The 20064-nt window shown below is 46.2% G+C and overlaps 1 pseudogene; it reads left to right on the top strand.

Annotated features, from left to right (window-relative positions):
- The first annotated feature begins 2778 nt into the window (after window positions 1-2778).
- On the top strand, window positions 2779-19124 carry LOC102433044 (annotated as a pseudogene).
- Window positions 19125-20064: the final 940 nt, after the last annotated feature.

The following is a 20064-nucleotide window of genomic DNA, read 5'->3' on the forward strand; positions in this document are numbered from 1 at the left end:
GACTAGAACCACAAATCAATGTTTCTCCCTTCCTCTCTCTCTAAAATGAATGAATGAATGAAACAGGGTTTCTGCATGGTTAAAGTGAGGACTCTGGCAAGTAGGAAGTGGTACAATCAGTGTAACAGGAGCAGCTAATTCAGTGAAAACAGCAAAGGCATTGGAATCAGATAAACCACAACTCAAATCCCAGTTCTACCACTTATTAGCTCCTTGACCTTGAGATTTCCATGAGGCCCTCCCCTTTCCTTATCTGTTGTGAGAATTAAATGAGATAGTGTATAGAAAGCCCTTAGCACAGTGCCTGGCATATAATAGGTTCATTTATCTTCTCAATCATTTCCTCCCTCATTCATTTTTCTCATCAAGCATTTATCAAGGCACTGGTGGTGAATACTGGAGTTGCAAATATGCATAACAAAGAGCTCCTGGCCTAAGAATGCAAATTAGCAGAGAGAAAGAAATGTTTAAAAAGGAAGTCTAATACAGCATGATAAGTACAACAAGAGAATCATGTACAATACACAGAGGCAAAAGGGATTAGCCCTGAGGCAAATGCAGAGGTGGTTACCAAAGTAGACTTCCCAGAGAAGGTGGTGTCTACAATGTGTTCAGAACATAAATAAGAGTTTTCCTGGCACTCAAGGAGGGAGGAAACATTACAAAGACTTGGAAAAAGAAAATAGCATTCTGAGCCTCAATGGAGTATAAAGAGCAAATGAGGGGCAGGGGGTGAAGTTGGAGCTCCACTTTCTCCCTGCTCTTCCCACCCAAACCCTAAGTTGCTGTCATGGTCAGCAGGGAAAAAGGAAAGAAAAGTAGCAAAATGAGACAGAAATGCCTAGGGGGCTACACCAGGTCACAGAGAAGGCAAGAGCAAGGAAAACTTCTTGCTTGCTGGAAAGACCAGCCTTCCCATTCAGCCCTGCATTCAGGAATGGCATTTCTCCAGGCCCCTGGCTCAGGACATTTGGAACTGGCATTTGTGAAAAGTTAAAGGATCTTCCAGAACCCAGACATCCACACTTGCCCCTAGTGGTCAGGTATATCCCAGATGTTGACTAATGTGTTAAATTAATTTCCATGAAGACCAAGACTTGTCTCATCCATCACCAAACCCGCAGGGCCTAGAATAATGTCTGGCATGCACAAGGAGCTCGGTAAATATTTATTGAGTGAACAAATATATGGATTCACAGGAAGTCTGCAGAGAAGTATGATAATCTACCAGAGTTCTCCATCCTCAGTTCATCATGATTAATAATTCGATGGAAACCTAAAGGGATTTCTGGGGGAAATAGGTAAAATAAGAATGGGACTAGGAAGAATTTTGAATGTAGGGATGAATCAACTCAAGATTCAAACTCTCTAGAGAAGGCAGAGCCATCATCTATATGATGATAGGAGATTTTCACAGACTTGCCATGCCAGTTGAGAGACGGGATTTAGCAGCAGTGCACCTGGAAAAGAATCATGGGTCTTAATTGACCATAAACTCAGTCAGAATTTGAGGTACAAAAAAGCTGCCAAGAAAGCAACTGTGCTCTGAGGTACCGAATCCAGAAATGTGGGAGGTGATGGTCCCAGAACAGGGTGCGCTACTTGGACCACCTCTACGGTAATTGGCTTGGTACCTGAAATATGCTCAAAGGAGGGAAATCAAGAACAGGATGGAGATTATATCATATGAGAAACAACTTAAGGAACTGGACATGTTCAGCCCAGGGAAGTGTCAGAAGGAGTATCCATTTCCTAAGCTGCCATAACAAAATACCACAAACTAGGTGGCTTAAAACTACTGCAACTTATTCTCTGACAGTTTTGGGAGCCAGAGTCCAATGTCAAGGGGCTCACAGGAGCTCCCTCTGAAGTCTCTAAGGAAGGACCCTTCCTTGGCTCTTCCAGTATCTGGTAGCCGGAGGCATTCCTTGGCTCCTGGCTGCATCATTCCAACCTCTGCCTCCATCTTCACATGCAGTTCTCCCTCTGTGTGCCTGTGTGCCTTCTCATAAGGAACCCAATCATCTTGGATGAAGGGCCCTGCCTGCTCCATTTTGCACTTAATTACATTGACAATGACCCTATTTCCAAATAAGGTCATATTCTACGGTGCTGGGGTTTAGGACTTCAGCATGTCTCTCTCTGTGACACAAATCAACCCTCACAGAGGGCAAGAGGACTGTCTTCATATATTTGAAGAGGTCTCTCGTAGAGGATTTGATCTGTGTGGCTCAAAGGGCAGGACTAAGAACAGGGAGTGAACATTACAGGGATGCAAACTATAGCTACGTATAAAGAACTCTCTAAGAATTAAAACTGCTCCCTGTGACTCCCAACCCCAAAGCTGCGGAGGAAGAGGCAAGGCAACCCATGAGGTGGCGTTGGGTGAATTCTTTCCCAGGAAGGGGATTGAGCTGCATGGCCTCATGTCACTCTCGGTTGACTTGATTCCATGTGACACTGCCCTCTGGTACTCTGGCACGAGGAAACCATTTTTAACCAAGCTGTGATTTAAGGGGCTGTTTCCAAGAGGCAATGTAAGTAGATGAGCTCCACGCTAATGCAGGCTGCTTATGAGAAATGGAGCAGGAATTGCAGGCCCAAAAAATGAATATAAATTCAGCAGCTATTTTAATTTTTAATTGGGAAGAAAAGCCTATCCCAGCCAGAAAAAAAATAGGGGAGGGGTGTACTTTGCACAACACAATGGAAAGCATTTGTTAGTGCTGTCGAGACAAATGGTGGAGTCTTGTGTCCTCTTCCATCCTCACCCGTGGGATGGGGAAGATTGCTGCAGGGACTGCGCTGCTGGCCGCCTCGTGGGTAATGAAGGTCATGGTTTATGAGCCCAACTATCCTGCTCCAGACGAAGCTTCATCGGTATGCAGGCCCAGCAGCCCAGCAGCCAGCCCCACGCCCTGATTAGATTTGGGGATTTAGTAATCATGTATCCCCTCTCTACATCCCTCTCATTTTTAGGACATTTTTGCTCTCTAATGGAGCAGCTGGAAGACAGAAGGTGGTCAGGGGAAGAGAAGTGGCATTTATTAGGCACCTACTTTGTGCCTGACGTCAGTATCATAGAATTATGGAGGCTTTGGACTCTGGATGTCAGAGTGTGTGTGTGTGTGTGTGTGTGTGTGTGTGTACACGTATGTGCTTGCACAGTTGTGATCTAGATGGAGAAGAGGAGGGAGAGGGAAAAGGTGCAAAGTGCTTAGAAAATGAGAAGATTATGGATCACAAGGTGCATAAAGGGTCCAGGACTGGCCTCATGGGGACAATGAATTAGCCAGCTTGTTATGGAAGTTCCTGTCTCCAACAGGGGTTTCCAGTCAGGACGGGATTTGCAGTCATAGGGATGACTAGACTCGAGGCCTGAGATGGAAGAACGCTGAAGGATCTGAGAGGATGGAAGTTCTTCCAAGCCGGGTAGGCCTCAGCCGAACATCCAGGTGTCTGTTCAGGATCCCGATGCATCCAGAGCCCTAAACTCTGCCATTTTTGTTCCTGTTACATCTACTTATTTGCTTGATTACCTCTGGAACCTTAGTAAAACTATCCCCTTGAAGGCTCTAGATCTGTGAGCCTCCGAATTTAGCTGCAAAAGGATCATTGGGGAGATAGTTTATAAAGCAGATACCAAATTTCACCTTCAGAGAACGCCAGATTCGGTAGGCTTAGGACAGTAGTTCTCAACCTGTGGGTCGCGACCTCTTTGGGGGTCGAACGACCCTTTCACAGGGGTCACCTAAGACCATCGGAAAACACATATATAATTACATATTTTTTTGTGATTAATCACTATGCTTTAATTATGTTCAATTTGTAACAATGAAATTGGGGGGTCACCACAACATGAGGAACTGTATTGAAGGGTCACGGCATTAGGAAGGTTGAGAACCACTCGTTTAGGATGACGCTTGGTGATCTGTACTTTTAACAAGCACCGCAGGTACACAGAGGCCCACGCTTTGAGGAATTCTGCTTCAGATCATCTATGGCTTTGTCAGAAGAAAAAGAGGATGTGTCCCTGCCTGGGCTAAAAGGAAAGAAAAGTGCCCCTAAAGGCTAGTGTGCTGGTGCCACAACGTGGGAGCTGGGGGGCTTCAGAGGCTGCCCCTCAGCTGTCCAGCTCCCAGAAATTTTAGAGATTCTTGGTTGTGCCTCAAATCTCACCACTGCTCTCTTCCTTAGCAGAAGTGGCTAGTAGTAGTTGATGAAGGAAGGTAGCACAGAAGAATGTTATGGCCAAAGGAAACGCATGTACCCAAGATCGCCGGTGGGGAGGAGCATGATGCTTGGGAGACCATCGAGGTCAGCGAGGTCAGTGGAGCTGGAGTGAAAGGCACAGGATGGGGCCGGGGGTGGGGGAGCAAAAGGCAAAGCCAGGGCAGGGCTTTGTAGGATTTTGACTGTACCCTATGAGCCATGGAAGGCCATTTTGCATTGGGATATTGGAGAAGGGTACTAATCTCTGCAAAAAAACAAAAACAAAAAAACCACCCAGAATCATATAAGTCCCCTTTTCAGAGAAGAAAAATTTGAGATGAGAAATGAATCACCTTTTAAGGAGGGAATCGACTTTAATTAAAGGGAACAGGAAAATCACCTGGACTTGAAAGTACTTTTGTTTACCTAGGCATTATGCGGTAAATTGCTTTTCGTGGCTGATAAGAGAAGCTGGAAGATAAAGATTATTTACAACCCAGGTAGTTAAAGAATCTGTTTGCTTACAAATCAGACTGAGACAAGGTCCCCAGTAAAACCAAACTGGATTATGCTCCACTAAAGAGACAAATTTCTCACGTGCCCTTCTATAAAAAGAGATAAGGACTGTCTTCCTGTCCAATTGTTTTGACGGGTCTGTTTTTACCCATCTGAAATGCCTGTGCACATCAAGAATTGGGAAACATGTTTGAGGTAGTCATGGGAAGTTATAAACATAACTGGAGGCTGTAATCACTGGAAATTGTAGTTATTAGTAGTAACTTCAGATATAATTAAACAAAAGGAATAACATTTTTTTCTTCTTTTCTTTGCCTAAACCCCATTGTTGACCAACAACATAAAAGTCTCAGTTTGTGGTTTTGGGAGTTTGAAACAGTAGCTGCCAGTCTTTCTTTTGAAGCTGTTAAAATAAAAATGAGAGTTTTGTGCCCTGCCGGTGTGGGTCAGTGGTTGAGCATCGACCTGTGAACCAGGAGGTTGTGGTTTGATTCCCGGTCAGGGCACATGCCTGGGTTGCAGGCTCAATCCTAAGTAGGGAGCATGCAGGAGGCAGCTGATCAATGATTCCCTCTCATCATTGTAGTTTCTATCTCTCTCTCCCTCTCCCCTCCTCTCTGAAATCAATTTAAAATGCATATTTAAACAAATAAAATAAAAAGCACCACATTCCTCATGCTGCAGGGGAGAGGATAAAGCCAAAGTGGGTGACTTCTGGGTTACTTCTGGTACACAGTCCCTTCAGAAAGCATTGCACCCGAAGCTACCTGCATAAACCACCGATCAAAATGGCACATTGGGAATTTTCTGCTGTTTGATCTGTGTGGACAGTCACATCAGATCACTCAAGCCAAGAACTTCCAAAGTTAATGATCCATGAGTCTTCATGGATCTTTCCTATTAGTTCGGAATGCTCTCACAGAGACAGATCCCAGGACTCCAACAGTTAGATGATGCCGCCTTTGTCATTCCAAACCACCACTGTGCGGGGCAGCTGCTCCTCTCCAGGCTGTCCTAATTAGCAGCATGGCCCTCATTAACAGCTGCAGCGTGTTTAATTGTTCTCCCCCACATGGAGCAGGGCCTATACAATCTCCCCCAAATACATCCTCCTGTGAAAGCAGTACACGCCGTGGCAGCAGATGTTTGCTGACAGTGGGCCTGACAACTTGCTCTGCCAGGATCTAAGATTCTCTCCCAGAGCCAGTGAGGATGGGGCAAAGCACCCCAGAGAGAGAACACCACCATCACACAGACTACGGGGCTCAGCTGAGCACATGGCATATAGTGGGCACTCAATTAGCTACCAGTAGGGCTGATATTCTGCTAATAAGCACCAAGACAACACAGTAGTTGTCAAAATATGAAAAACTCCCATGCAGGATGCTAAATATCTGCTTCACCAACCCCGGTCCACCCAAAGTCCACCACCACCACCGCCACCATCACCACATGGTGGTCTGATGGCCTTCCCCCGGGGCCCTTGGGACCTCCTCACAGTCCAGCATCCGTTCTGATTGGTCAGTGCCATAGTTACCAGCCATTAAATTCAGTATCATGCCTAGTTATCACCATCCTCATTGTCATCATTATTATGTACAGGACCACACTCTCACAAATATCTATACCCAGAAACTCAGCCCTGCCTCCCACAGGTTCTCCCCTGCCTCTCTGATTGCTCCTTCTCTTGCTCCACAGTAGGTTCCAATCCTCCGCTCATCCTTTCAGTGCTGATATTTTGTGGCTCAACACAATCCCCGAGTCATCTCATCCACAGCCATGACTTCATTGGCATCGTGCAAGGATTCGTCAGTCCCCACAGGGAGGGGATTTGTCAATGTGGCTAGGCAGGACCTTTGTTTCCCATAATTCCTTTCCCTGGGCTATAAGAGACGTTTTAGCTGAGACTTGGAAGGGGACAGTAAAGCAGAGACCATTTTTGTCTTGCTCTCAGAAAGCTGCTGCAGGGCGACAGGTGCTGTTGCCACTTATCTGTTGGCCTCCTCACAGTGTGAGGCAACAGCCAGGCGGCAGCTCCTCTGGCTCCTACAGGATCACTCCCTGCAGCGCCTCATGCTGCTGGGCCAGGTGCAGATTAGCTCTGTGATGAAGGTAACCAGTCTCTCCTGCAGTGAAAGCATAAAGGAGGTGAGAGGTCAACAGAGGTTCTAGGGCAGTCTCGTGAGTTCTGGCTCATCCTTGCAGATTCCCTTTTGTCTTGCATTCCCAGTATCACATCCATCCTCCTCTCCTGCCTGCCTGCCCCGCAGACACAAAGTAACAGCCTTACACAACTGTTGACCAGCTCCCACATTGCAAATGTCAAACCCCTACAATAAATCTATATCTATAGATGATAGATAGATAGATATAGAAAAATAGCTCTCCTAATGGTTCTGCTTCTCTGATTGAACTCTGATTTATACAAACGTCTACCCGTCATCTAGGCCATACATCAAGTATCATCCCCACTTCGCTCTCCCCATCATTTCCAGCATCTAAGCATCTACCCAGGGAGCCATTCCACCGTCCAACCTGTTTTGTTCTCCAAGTACAAGGATCTTTTTGTTTTTTGTTTTGTTTTATGTTGAGATTTGACAATGGGACTGTTTTATAAATAGTAACTAGAATATCATGCTAGAAAAGCAGAAGGGAGTACATGAGTGACTGCTACTCAAAGGCTCAACAAAGAACTATGAATAGCCTACGTTCAGGTCGGCTTTCCTTTTCACCCCCTTGTGACTGTGCTAGCATTAAGCCACCAGACGTGATCCCTTGGAAAGGCACAGCCATGGAAGGTAAGGTAGAGCCTTTCACTACAGAGCATCTGTTTCAACCAGTGGTAAACACTGCCTCACTGGGGGCTTGGCAGCAGCTTACATATTAAGAACACGTGTTACAGAAATGTGTCTGTATTTCTTTATCGTAAAGGTGACAGGAATTGCTAAGCAAATTCAAACAACAGAAATGTTAGCCTACTTAAGAGCAAGGGAGTTTAAGTACTGGCCTTTACATTCATGTAATAAATATGCTCATTACATGTCTTCCTACCTCTTCAATAATGTCCTGGCATGGGTCCCTAACACGTCCTCCTCTTCCCTTTTAGCATTTGTCCTCTGGGTGCCTGATTATAATGGAAATACATTTCCTTACAAATGTTCTGTTTCTCTAGCCCATCATTCATCATCCACTCACAAAACATTTATTAAGTGCCTGCTGTTTGTCAGGTGCTGGGAATATGACAGCTTATTAGTTCAGGGTTTGTATTTGTGGAATTTTCATTCTAATGGGGGGAGACCATCTATCAAAAAGTAATCAAATAAACAATATTCCATTTAGTGACAGGTGCTACAAAATAAATATATAGATACACCAAGTGGGATAAGGGAGAGTGAGTGTGAACGGGTGGTCAAAGAAGGCCTCTTGGAGGAGGTGACAACTAAGCAGAGATGTGGACACGGGAAGGAACCAGCCACGCGGCCATCCGAGGAAGAGCTTCTCGGCCAGAGGGGAGTGTAGGGTTCGAGGTGCTTAGGTGGGCAAGGTCCTGTCGTGCATTCATTCTGTGACCAAAAAAATAATTAATAATGAGTACTGGGTGTTTTTTCCTCTGGTTTCTGGAATATTCAAGGCTCTTTTCTGCTTTTTCACTTTCTGTTCCCTTACTGGATCACATCTGAATGTTTCTTCATTTTTCAGGCTTCAGTCCAAACATCCCAAAGTATAACTGTTTGTATGTTGTGTTAATGAGGATTCTCCAGAGAAACAGAACCAACAGGAGAGATACGGATACAGGTGCAGGTACAGGTACAGGTACAGGTATAGATACAGATTTAGGTGCAGGTACAGGTAGATTTATATAAGAATTAGCTCACACGATTATAGAGGTTGAGAAATCCCATGCTCCACAGTCTGCAAGCTGAATAACAAGGAAAATGGGTGATATAAGTCAGTCCAAGCCCAAAGGCCTGAGAATTATGGGGCCAATGGTGTAACTCCAGGTCCAAGTCGGAAGGCCTGAGAACCAGGAGTGCCAATGAACAGGAGCGGGGAAGACGGGTGTCTCAGCTCAAGCAAAGAGCAACTTCAGCCTTCCTCCTCCTTTTTATTCTATTCAGGCCCTTGGGAGAGTGGGTGATGCCCACCCTCATTGGTGAGATTGATCTCCTTTCCTCAGTCTACGGATCCAAATGCTAGAAAGACAGACACACCCAGAAATAACCTTTTACCAGCTATCTGGGCAGCTCTCAGCCCAGACAAATTGACACAGAAAATTACCATCACATAAGTGTAAGTTATTGAACACATAGAAAGCATTCAGAATAATTGTTGAATGAAAGTTCCAATGAATGGGTCATAAAAGAGTCATCCACAGAGCAACCAACCCAGGTAGGCTGTGCATTGGGAAAAGGGTGAGGGTGGAACACAAAGGAAAGAAAGTTATTGAGACAAATTAGGATTTAGGAAGAAGAAAAGAAGGTGGAAGGGCAGGAAGACTCCTAAGAGAAGCCAAGCAGATGGGCTAGGCTAGAGGGAACAGGCAGCGAGCAGGCCAGGCAGCTCAGTGGACAGCAGGGCAGAGAAAGCCTAGAGCAAAACAACAGCTGCACTGCAGGCCAGGGGCCAGCAAAGGTTTCAGCACTATTCAGAGGGACAGTGTTATCCAAGCCTGAGATGCAAGGCCTAGGGACCTGCTACCTACCACCCAGTCCCCCGCTGCCTACTACTGTCAGCAATGGACAGGGTGCTTACTCCCAGCATCACCTATCCATCCACCCCCACACAGTGAGTCTTTTCTTCTCTACTCAAAGCATTCATAGCCATTCTTAGTCATCCTCGGTCATCCTTCACAGGACAGTAGTGACACCATCCACCCTCTGCTCACCCACCCGCAGGACGGTTTCCAGTTTGTGAAGCTCCCCTTCGCAGGGTATTGCCCACAATAGCACCCACTGCCCCAGATGTGGCTGAAGCCCCATGCAACGGGACAACAGTGACATTTGGCATTGTGATGGCGTGACCTTCTTCCTCAAGGCCTTTGAAACTGACAAGCTCACGGGCTGGGAGAAAGCCTGGGATGGCTTTGAGCCCCCGCCTGCCCTGACAGGAGAGGTTACAGCAAATGCCCTTGTAATTCCTTGTGTGGCAAATGAATGCAAGGCAGGAGGAGAGGGAAATAGGACCTGGCGAGGGCACGAGCCTTTCTGGAGGACCCCAACAGATGGGGCCATGCATAACGAGATAACACAGGTTCCAATCTCAGGGCCAGCTGCTGAGGCGCGACTTCTTTCTCAGCGGAAGAAACAAGAAATTCTCCTTGAAATGAGCAATACACGGCAGACAAATGTGCCCAAGGAGAGCTTGAGGATTGAATGCCCCCACAGGGCTCTTTGGGGAGCCAGCAAATTCGATTGAAAATGCCAGCGCAGGTAGAGGCAGATTCCTTTTTACCTGCTCAGACTGGATGAAAAACGGACCCTGAGCACTCGTGTGCACCTTCCGAAGACACGGGGGCACCTGCATTGCTGATGGATGTCCTCGCGGACAGCTTTCTGCTCAGAGCTAGTATTTCCCCCGTTTTCTTATGCCAGAAAAAAAACTAAAGAGCTCTGGTACCTTCTTCCCTGGGATGTTGTTTTTAATGTACCCATAAAAGTATATCTTAAAAAGGAGTTGCTCAGTTTCCAACATGCGGATAATTGATTTGTTACAACTCACAAAAGAGCATTTGTCATTTCCAAACAACCAGGACCGACGTGCTTCTTCCTCCCGAGATGAGTGTGGAGGCACTTGACTTATTGCTGCCATTAAATTGAAGTGTTCGGCTGATTATTTGGTATTTCAGAATTCCTTCAATCACCACCTTATTTTGGTGATTATAATTTTAAGAAGAGACATTTGATTCATAGTCAACTTCAGGGAAGAGGAAGGAGGGCGAGGGAGGGGCCGGGAGGGGCAGAGGAGACAAGAGGCTGGGTGAATTTACAATTGGAAACATCTGTTTGATATATCACCCCCTTCTCCAGCCCTGGGATTGCAGGCCTGGAATATGCCTGTGCCTGGGAGATTGTCATTACCTGAGCTTTGGCAGATAAATATAAGAAGAAGGATAGGGGCAGGGGGACTCCAGGGCTCTTTGCAGATTGGGATGTACCATTCCATACAGAATCTGGTTTCTCCCCAGTGGAACAGAGCGGAGCTCCAACGTGAAATTTATCCTGTGATGCATGGGCAAGCCATGAGACCAAGGTCCGTGTTCAAGGAGGAATAAGGCAAGCAGAGGGCTGGCTCCACCTGGACACAGCTGGATTCTGGGATGCGCCAGAGCGGAAAATGACTTCTCAGGCCCCAGTGAGTCCATAAATCAGCTGGATGTGTTGGCAGTGGAAGGGAGGCAGACCAACACAGCAGGCTCTTAGGAAGGACCCAGGAATGATCAACAGTGATGCCCACTTTGGATAAACTTACAGCCTAACAGGGAAGACCTGAGTGACATGCTGATTGTCCCCAACAGGTTAAAAAGCATGTAAATTGCGTGGTGGGTGGTCATGCATACGTGGCACAGCACTGTTCATAGTGCCTCTTCCAGCTGGAAGTCAGGGTCTGAAACTTCTTTTCCAGGGAACAAAGACTCTCTACTCCAACAAGGGGAGGTCAGGCTTGACTTTAAATGCCCCAGGAGAAGGACCCTGCTGGTCCTTCTGTATTTTTTAAATTGAAGCTTGTACAGAGACCCAGAGGGCTGTACAGTGAGAGAATCCAAAACTTGTCCTCTGGGGAATACATCCAGAAAATGGGGCATTCGGCCTGGAAAAGAGAAGGGATAGAAGAGATCACGCATGTCTGAAAGGTTGTCATGGAAAAGGGGGAGCAGATTTATTTGTAGTCGCTCCAGAGAGAAGAGTAAGGATTGCTGGCCCCAAGCTACAGAGAAGCAGACTTCAGCCCAACAGAATCGAGCAATGAGAGCTCTGCGGGTATAGAGACAGGGTAGGCAGTGAGCTCCCTGCCCGGCGAGGTGCTAGTGGACAGTCTGGGTGGTCATGTTACAGGCACCACTTAGGAAATTCTGTGTTTAGTGGGAAGTAAAGCTAAATGCAATTTAAGGCCCCTTGTCACTGTAAGATTATAGGATTCTGTAACTTGAATACACATTAAAATATACATGGTTAATAGGTTCTTTACATTGTATTAAAAACAAAGAAAATCTTTTTAAATATATTTTTATTGATTTCAGAGAGGAAGAGAAAGGGAGAGAGAAACATCAATGATGAGAGAGAATCATTGATCAGCTGCCTCCTGCACGCCCCCTACTGGGGATCGAGCCCACAACCCAGGCATGTGCCCTTGACCGGAATCAAACCTGGGACCCTTCAGTCCACAGGGCGATGCTCTATCCACTGAGCCAAACCGGCGAGGGCAAAAAAACAGAGGAAATCTTATTTTAAAAAGTAATGGCTATATTAATGGAATAATATGTGCCCCTAACAGGAGAAGTGGGCTTAGAAATGTATAATGAATGTGGGTGGCCATTCCAGTGCTGAACGTGGTACCCTAACTTGGAGTGGCGATAACGCAGAAGGATTAAGAACAAATACACTGGCACCAGCAAGTGTTTCTAGGTTCTGATTCTATCACTTACCAGCTGTGTGGCCTTGGGAAAGTTACTTAACCTTTCTGAGCTTCATTTTTCTCATTGGCCAAGTGAGGATCCTAATAGCCACTCTTATAGAGACATTGTAAAGATTCAGTCTGGTCATTTATGCAAGGAATCAAGCACTCAATTGGTATAAGCTATTAAGAGTAATATAGCATTTTCTTAATTTTAGGTGCACAATTTTCTGAAATCAGAACATGTCTTATAATAGATATTCACGTGTATTATTTTGTTCCCTCCCACCACACAGCAGCCTTTCATAGTTACCAACCTGAGCTCTTGGGGAGAACGAGAAGTGAAATCTGCTAAACCAAGCATGCAGCTACATTTGTTCCTTCAGTACCCCAGGTAGGATGCCATTCAGAATTCAGCAAACAAGACAGGCTACCACTCACCCCTTCTTTCTGTGAGCCTGGTTGCGGTTCTAGACCAGATGGCTGCACATACATCACCCATTTAATCCTCGTGTCAGCCGTGTGAGGGCAACATTATTCTCCCCATCTGGACACTGAGGCTCAGTGTGTCTAGGAAGCTCGCCCGAAAGCATGTCTCTAGAAAATAGTGCATCCAGTTTATAAGCCAGGTCTGTTTGACTTCATTGCCTAGGCCAGTTCCCAGGACGCTATAAGAAAGCTGGGAATTGCCGCTCTTCCTACTTCCAGGTTATTAACTCCCAGGCTAAGGCCTCATAGGTAGCCTCTAACACACAGTGGTTCTCTGGGGGCTAGAAGAGGTGTGTGGGAAAAGGGACCGGTATAGGCTCCAGTGCTCCATCCCACATCCCCCTCCTGAAGGGGGATGTGTGCACACACAGGCACACGTGCACACACACACATTCACACACATGCACTCATTCACGGACACATATGGCAGCCATCTGAGGGACGGGGTGAGGGTGGGCTTCACTGGAGCAAGGATGCTGGTTGTTCCCCGACAGCCTCCTGGGACCGTCACTACTTTAGCAAAGTTCCCAGACCACGGATTGGCCCCCAACCTCACAGGCCTAGAAACAGGATTTTGTCCACAGAGGAAGAGGACTCGGGAAACCTGATTCAGACACGCACAGAGGACTGACGCCTCAGCCACCTGTCAGTGTACTGATTGGCAGTGAGCGCTCTGGGTGCCCAGCGCTCTGCGCCATTTGTGGGCCTGACTGGGCTCTGTGTCCCTGGCGACAGCCTCTTACAAAGCCAAACTGCCAGCAGGTGCTTAGTGAGCATGGAGTCAGGGCAGGGTGGCAGGAAGGTCTGAGGTCTTGTCCCCAAGAAGCGTGACCTGCAAGGGCACCAGCCTCAGGTGCAGGCCTGGCCCCGCTTCCTCCCCCTGAGCAAAGCCCTGTGGGACCTTTGCCCCTGTGGCTCCCAAATGGGGCTTCCTGAGGCTGACCAGCCCCCTCCTCCTGGTAGTCCCCACCTCTTCCTGGACGTGACAGCCTCCATGTCTGGCTGCCTCTCTGAGGTGAAGTTGCCTAGCTCTGCCTGATCACTGTCCCTCCCCACACCCAGTGTGCACTTCCCCTCCCCCCATTGTGCATGGTGGCCACCTCATCTGGAAGAGTAGGTGAGGGGCCCTCAACTACCAGAGTCTGCAGAGCAGAGGAAGAGGTGCTGGCCTATTTCCTGCTGCTGCTACACTGCTGAGTGAGCCCAAATGCAAGGGGTCCCACTCCTTCCCACCAGGGTGGGTTCCTGTAATTTTAGCTCCGCCATCCTGAGGCTGGAAGTAAGTTCTCTTGCCCCAGAACTAACGAGACATTATGTAGCAGATGAGCCTTGAGGAAGGACGTCTCTAAGCCCAGTTCACAGACCTCTGAATCCCTTATCCAGAGGCTCCTCTCTCAATCCTCACCCCACAGTCTGCCATATTCTCTGAGAAGTATCCCAGCCTCTCTCCAGCACTGAGCCCAACCCTGAGGGACACCCACCATGTTCCTGCAGCCACTCCCCGCCCTCCCCAGGGTGATCATGTTCCTTGGGGCTCCCCATGTCTCCTGGTACTGCCTGAGGTCCCTGAGAACATCTGGATAATAATAACAAACACTTATCATAATAACAGCATCTATCATACACATATCAAATACGTACTATATGCCAGGTCCTCTGCTGAACGTTTGACATGCATTAGAATCTCATTTAATCCTGCAAACAACCCCGAGAGACGGGTGTTGTTCACATTTCCTGGATGAGGAAACCAAAAAGCCAAGAGTAGAGCCCTCAGTGTCACCCAGCTAATATGTGGCAGGGCCAGGCCTTGAACCCAGACCTGTCTGACTTCAGAGCCCATGAGTATAAGCAGTGCACTATCCTGCTCCCCCTCCAGCAGTGCCAGCTGTCTAGTGGCACTGCCAAGTGTGCCACAGTGGCGGGAATAGTGAGAGGCTTTGTCTCCTCCACCATTTAAGGGCTAGGAAGAAAACATAGTTCATGGGATAGGAATAATGGAGGGTGCTATTTAGATGGGGTGATCAAAGTTTGAGTCAGCGCCCCCATATTTTTATATGGACTATTAAATTCTTAATTCTATCTATTTTGCTATGCAAAAGCAGCTTTCAATCTTGTTCCGGTCCAAGCATCGCCCCCTAAAGGATATTGATTCCTCCATCAATATCCAGGGCTAGGACCACTTCCAAGTGAACCTGCCCACCCTGTTGGCCTCCCCAGGACTACCTTCTGTGGCCAAGACAGCTTTCACCAGACTGTGCCTCGTGCATGATTGGCAGCTCAATTCCAGGTCCCCAGCTCCCCAGCCCACAGGCACTGGGATCTTCTGCACCAGGCTGCCCTTTGCAGAGCCACCCCATCACGCAGGCAAAAGGCTCTTTCTTTCCCTCGGTTCACTGGCATGGCATCCAAAGGAGGAGAACTGCAGTGAGAAAAAAAAAAGATTTTAAGAATCTTTATTAAAAATAAAGGTTTTAAGATTTTCTGGCATAATTCAAAGGGAGATTATGCTAAGTCTAGAGAGAAAAATCTTTTCATCAAAGGAGCATCATTAGAATTTTCCGCATCATTTAAACCTCTGTGATCATTTAAACCAGTGAATTTTAAAAAATAAATAAATAATAATACCATTTTAAAAGTACGCAAAATATGTTTAAGTAAATGCCGGGAAAGCTGCTCATAGGTCCTTCTTCTCTCCCACTATCAAGTAGAACTGATAAGCATGGTTTTCTGAATAACTAACATGAAAAGGAATCAGGCCAAAAGCCTTGGCCAAGGACTACAGTGTGCACAGAAGGGAAATGGGAGGGACCACAATAAGATGAGTAGAAGACAGCAGGTCTGTTCAACACATACATTTTAAACACCTACTGTATGCCAGGCCCTGTGTCAGGCATTTATGATACAGAGATTTTAAAAAAGAAGAAAAGAAAAGGCCAGTCTCAGGCAGCTCCAGGTCTAATGGGGGTGCCGGACTGGTACTCCAGCGACGACGGCATGATGAAAGCACAGGGCCTTTGACATACACAGGAAACTCTAGAGTTCCGTTCCCAGCTCTTTGACTCAATTGGGAAAGTCACTGAACCGTCTGTGCCGCCCTTTTCTCATTTAGAAAGTGAGGATAATGAAAATGAGCTAATGTGTGTAAATCCCCGGAAAGAGTGCCTGCTACCTGCTGTACGTGCTCGCCCTTCCTGTTGTTGTTATAGTAGATGGAGCACCCAGTCTAGGCCCCATCCCCTCGCCCACCACCACCAAAGGCAAGGTTTGCAGAAGGCTTGCTGAGCTGTGCTACCAAGGCTGGGGGAGTTGGCCAAGTGGAGAAGGTGGGAGGAAGAGGAAATGGCAGGGGGGAAGAAGAGGCGTATTAAAGTGGATGTTGTATGTGAGGAACTCTATCACAAGGATGATGAATAATGAGATCTGGAGAGCAGAGTGGTAGCAGATAAGGCAGGAGGTACACCGAGGTCAGTTCTTGGGGAATATTTCTTTGTCGGCCTAAAGAGCTTCAGTGGTTTTGTTTGTGTGTTGGAAGCTGTTGGAGGGTTTTAAACAGAGCAGCAGCATAATCAGATTTACAACCTAGAAAAGAACTTTGCCTGGGGAGAGGCTGGAAGAAGGGTCAGTTGATAGAAGACTAACCAATCTTCCTCCTAAGAAATGAGGGGGACAAAAAGTGGAATGGGTCAAGAGACAAAAATCAAAAGATATTTAGGATTTTCAGTCTAAGATGGTGAATTGAATATGTGCATGCATTTTTATCTATGCTCTCTCTTAAAACCCCACTAAAACAACAGTAATGATTTTTTTACAGTATAAACCCCAAAGACAAAAGAGAATAAAGAATCAATAGCAATACATTTTTGGAAACTGAAAGCAGACAACTAGTTGATAATGGACAAGGGAACTCGATTCTAGCCAGGCAATGAGCAAAACCAAGTACCACTTGAACTGTACCATATAAGCCCATAGGTCCAGGCCCAGGCAGCACTGGGACTTCTCCAAGTGAGGGGGACAGGGGCTCAGGTGCGAACACTGAGTGAATGTCTATCTTCAGAGCAGTTAGAGACCCAGTCCCACGCTGCGTGACTGCCCCTCCCCACTGGAGCATCATCTCTAACCTCTAGGATAGCATTGCCCATAGAAATAGTGTGAGCCACATACATAATTTAAAATTTTCTAGTATTCTCACCTTTAAAAAGTAAAAAGAAATATAGCTAATTTAACTCAATATATCCAAAATATCATTATAAAAAATTATTAGTGAACTCTTTTACATTCTTATTTTTCAAAAAACTGTGTATTTTATACTCACATCAATTTGGACACTAAGTTTTCATCAGAAATACTTGATCTGTGTTTAGATTTCATAAAACCTACAGTTTAAAAAGTTAATTAAAATTGTTCTAAAATATGTTAATGTTTCCCAATATCAAAGTAATCATTTTTAAAATACATTTATTAAAATTAAAAATGTAGTCCCGCAGTTATAGTAGGCACATGTTAAGCACTAAGAGTCCCATGTGGCTGGAGGCTACTGTATTGAACAGCACAGGATAGGATCTCTGGACTAAGAGACACCAAGTCCAGTGGAAACCAAGAGCACTATACATAAAACAGTGTTTGTCTACTTAGAGGATGTGGGGACTTCCAGCCTTCCTCTCCACATGGACTCTGGTGATTGCTGTTAAGCCAGGAGACTGCAGATTCTTGTCCAGGAAATTGGACCAGTCCAAGAGGAAGGCACAAACCTCTGATAACAAGGGATCCACCTAAGCAATCTAGCAAAATCACCCTATATTAAGGCCCAGAATTGGTGAGACAAAAGCAGACAGACAAGGATCACCAAACATGTAAGGAATGCCTCTATCCCGGAGACAGACTAAAATACATGGGGAAAAGCAATGTGAGGGGAAGAGACTATACAAGAAAAAGAAAGCATTCAGATATCTATATATATAAAAGGCTAATATGCAAAGTGTCCCCTCGGGAGTTCGACAGGGAGACCAGGAGTTCGATTGTTCACTATGATGTGTGCTGACCACCAGGGGGAGGTGTGGAGCATGGCGGACTACCCGCAGCAGTGGTGGGGCGGTGGGGAGCAAGGGAAGGAGGAGGTGGGGAGGTGGGGAAGCAGGGAACCTGATTGGCCCTGATCCCTGGCCAGGCCTAGGGACCCTACCTGTGCACGAATTTCGTGCACTGGGCCTCTGGTCTATTGATAATAATTACCTTAGAGAGGCAAGTGAAGATTTTGAATTCACTGAATTAGAACAAGAAGCTATTAAAAAGTAATATTCAGGAAACAAACAACAATAAAAGTGCTCTTGGAAATTTACACAAACCTGTGAGCAGAAATGAAAGATCCAATACAAGGGCTAGAAGATAAAATCGAGTAAATCTCCCAGAAAGTACAGCCAAAAGATAAGGAGATGGAAAATGAGAGAGAAGAGATTTTTTAAATGGAGGGTCAGATCAGAAGATACAGTAGCTGAAAAATAAGAATTCTAGTGTAAAGGGGAGAAAATGGTGGGGAGGGAAACATTTAAGAAAATGTTTTTTTCAAGAAAATATCCTGGAGTGCCCTCAGCAGTCCCAGATCTGTCTCTTGCTTCAATAGTGTTTGGACAGAACAGACCCAGGGACACCCCTTCTTCCAGCCTCCGGCCACTCTCCTGCGTCTTATCCAGTCACCACCACCTTTAGAACCACCTCTGAGACCAGCCAACACACCAGGTGTTTTTTTCTACCTTAACTCTTTATTGCTGAACAACCGTGTGCTCCCAAATTTGTCAGAATTATTCCACTGAGGTGGAGGCTGTGGTCAACCGCCTGGCCAACCTGCATCTGCGGGCCCCCCACACCTACCTCTCTCTGGGCTTCTATTTCAACTGTGATGATGTGGCTCTGGAGAGCGAGGGCCACTTCTTCCCTGAGTTGGCGGAGAAGAAGCTTGAGGGCTCTGAGCATCTCTTAAAGTTGCAAAATGAGCTCGGTGGCCGCCTTCTCTTCCAGGATGTGCTGAAGCCTTCCCAAGATGAGTGGGTGGGGCAAAACTCAGGATGCCATGGAAGCCGCCCTGGCCTTGGAGAGGAACCTGAACCAGCCGTTTTGGAGCTGCATGCCCTGGGTTCTGCCCATGCAGACCCTCATCTCTGTGACTTCCTGGAGAAACATTTCCTGGATGAACAAGTGAAACTCATGAAGAAGATGGGCAACATCTGACTGACCTCTGCAGGCTGGCCGGCCCCCAGACTGGGCTGGGCAAGTATCTCTATGAAAGGCTCACCCTCAAGCACGACTTGGAGCCTTTGGAGCCCAGAGGCCTTTGAGGGGCCCCTCTGCATTCCCCTGGTGTCTGGCTTTTACCTGAGCCTCTCCCTGAAACCACTAGCCATTCTTTTAACCACCCTGAAGTCCTCTCCCATGCATTGGACCAAATGAAACAATAAAACTTTTTGCAGCAAAAAAAAGAAAGAAAGGAAGGAAGGAAGGAAGGAAGGAAGGAAGGAAGGAAGAAAGAAAGAAAGAAAGAAAGAAAGAAAGAAAGAAAGAAAGAAAGAAAGAAAGAAAGAAAGAAAGAAAGAAAGAAAGGAAAGAAAATATCCTGGAGTTTCCATAATAAAAGGGCCCATTGAGCACCCAGCACAATGGATAAAAATAGTCACTCTAAAGCATAGAAGGGAAATTCAGAACCCCGGGGCCAAATAAAATACCCTGAAAACTTGAAGAGAAAAGGAGGGGAAAAGATTACCAAGAAAATGAATCAAAATATGATTGACATGAAACTTCCCAACGGCAACTCTGACATCTAAAAAAAACAAAGCAATGCCATAAAATACTGAGGGAAAATAAGTTTTAACTCAGAATTCTATACTTACTCAAATACAATAGTTGAATAGAAACAGTTATAGGCTTGCCAAGTTAAAAAAATATATCACCGCCAACTTTCTCTGAGAGTTGCTGGAGGATATGACACACCAAAATGAGGAGTAAGTGAAGAAGATGACATGAAATGCAAGAAACAGGGGGTCTGGCACAAGTGAGACGCAAAGGGCCCCTAGGATACTGGTGAGGAATGAATGAGTATGGTCTCTGTGCAGCATAGAGATCAGCAGGCAGCTCAAAGTTGGTCAGAAGCTTCATAAGCAATTTCTTCAAGAAAATGTTTATAAACTACTAATATGTTGAAATATATGGAGAGGAAATTGAGACATCTGGGAGAATACTTAGGGGTTG

Source organism: Myotis lucifugus, unplaced genomic scaffold (assembly GCF_000147115.1).
Source record: "Myotis lucifugus unplaced genomic scaffold, Myoluc2.0 scaffold_61, whole genome shotgun sequence".
Lineage (NCBI taxonomy): Eukaryota > Metazoa > Chordata > Mammalia > Chiroptera > Vespertilionidae > Myotis > Myotis lucifugus.